Consider the following 2,627-nt stretch of genomic DNA (forward strand, 5'->3'; position numbering starts at 1 on the left):
AACATAGTTTGAACAATTCAATGAAAATAGAGGTAAAGGGAGGAATGGACATGGTTTGTTTAAATTGATATAATACAAATGTTAAAATCATGTTATCAAAGAGTATGGAAAACTTGCAATACTCAATATAATCTACATAAACAGCAGACTCCCAATTTTGTTTAAAAAAGAAGAAAAATGTTTGTATGTATTTATATTTAAGTGTTTGCGTACATGTGTGTTCATGTATGTATATATGTGTATATGTATATTCATATACATACAGACTGACAAAAATATCTCTAATATTGGTACTCTCTAGAAATTACCTGTAACTCATCTTTTAAATCTGTTCAAAATTTCCTATAATCAGCACATCTTAAATTAATAAATGCAGTTATATTTTAAATTAAAAAGCTTAATATAATCAACAAAAAAATGAAGAGACAAATTTGTTTTACTTGTAATATTTTAAAATTATAAATTCAAAAGCAGAGAAAACAGAACCTAAAGGCAAGTCAATGTTCAATACAAAATGAACACATTTTCACTAACGTAACCAATTTCATTTATTAAGTAAAGCTTTTATTCAATTCTCAGCTCAAGTGTGTCTTTAATAAACAAGAACACCCCAAAAGGTAACATCAGTCAATATCATACTACACAGATATTGGGGGGGTTGTTGTTTGTTTACAAAGAAGAGTCCTGAACTTAAAGTCAGAGGCTGGAATTCAAGAATGTGTCTGACATTTTCCAACTGTGTGATTTTGGCTGTCACCCCACATTTCGGAACCTCCCAGTGTTCACAAACTATAAAACATTGTTACACGTCTCACTTCACAGGATTCCTGTAATGAAAGGATAGAATTTTGGCACTTTGAGATTATGTAAAGAGAACTGCATTAATTTAGTGATTTGGAATCTGCTTTTGGCACAGTCATATGTAATTGCTAATGGCAAATCATAGTTTAGCAAAAAAAGCTTTAAATTTAATGAGGGAATAGAAAACAAATGCCAAGTAAACACTAGAGTCATGGCACAAAGTGAGAGAGAAATATGATTCAGTTGCCCTGCTCACGTACCACCAAATGGAGAAATGAGTTCCACAGATAAGTTTGGAGTTCAGATCATAACCAATACAGGTTAAGTCATGAAAAAAATGCTTGCCTTTAAATGACTAATATTTTGAAAGTTAGAGAATTAACCATCAGAAAAATCTATCACTAACTAAGATACAGATAACTAAGATGGCTGCAGTCTCACACAGTGTCTATCCAGCCAAGATTATGTAGCTCAAAATATAATCAATGGCAGTTCATTTTTATGAGACTAGATTTTGAAAATAGTCTTTGATTGAAAATAGGATGATTGCAGTGCAGCATAATAACAGAATATAGTCACTGATGATAGTAGATTAAATCTGACAAGTTGAAATACTGGGACAAATAACAGAGAAACACTCAACTACCTTGGCAACAGGTATAATTATGATGATAAAATTATGCATCAAACTAATTTTTAAAGGGCAAGTACATATTTGTAAATAGTCTATGTTTTATGTATATATACACATACATATATACAAGTGTAAAAACATTTAAAAAGATAACTACATAAGGCACTAGAATAAAGCAATCAATGAGGGCAAATATTTAATCACAATATGCATAATGTATCAGAATTGACTCATGTAGCAATTTTACACAATATAAAAATAATTAAAGATGAAAGCAGAAAAAGTGTATCTGGGCAATGGTAGTTGTGCCAATTACTGGAATTTCTACTTATAAACTATTATTACACTTTTTATTATACCCAGTTATCTGGGATCCTATCATATTTTAATGACAGTTGAAGGACTGCATTGCCAAACCTGATCCCTTCAATTAAAAAATGGCTATTGTAATCGTTAGGTATTAAAATGTATATAACAAAAATATATTTTCTTATGTTATTTTGTTTTTTAGTAGCTCCCTCAAAACTGCATAACAAAAGAATATTAACATCATCACCCTCATACCAGGAATTCAGGTGAGATTTGTTTCATTGAGTCTTGAGTTTTGTTTGATTTTTGTATTACTTAGGACATATTTCACCCCATCTAAGACTGATACCAGAGCAAAAAGTAACAAACTCTAATGGAAAAGAAAGCCAAAAACAGATCCAAAATATATAAGAATTTATACATGGAAAAAAGTGGTATTTCAAACTTGTGGAGAAGACGGAATTCATTAATACCATGCTCAACACACAAGCTCTAGCTGAGGTTTATGGCATCTCCTTAGCAGAATGCCAGGCATATACTCGAGAGTTAATAAAAAATTTGCTGAATAATTCAGTGAAAAAAATGATCAAAAAATGTTTGTTGGTTTTCAACCAGATAGAGATTTAAGATGTTACTGTAAGGAAGAAAAGCAAAATAAGTTTTTAAATGGCAATTCTTTATCTCAGTTCAGTTTTGTGTAAGCCTTACTAAGCAAAACAAACAAACAAACAAAAAGAAGAAACAAGATATCATGGAAAATATGGATAGATTCACAAACATAAAAATAAAAAGCTCTATGTGAAAGAATAAATACAATTAAATAACATGGGGAAAATATATATGTGCCATACATATCACAAGAGGTAATTAGAATTTGAAAAAT

The sequence above is a fragment of the Hippopotamus amphibius genome, chromosome 11, assembly GCF_030028045.1.
Source record: "Hippopotamus amphibius kiboko isolate mHipAmp2 chromosome 11, mHipAmp2.hap2, whole genome shotgun sequence".
NCBI lineage: Eukaryota > Metazoa > Chordata > Mammalia > Artiodactyla > Hippopotamidae > Hippopotamus > Hippopotamus amphibius.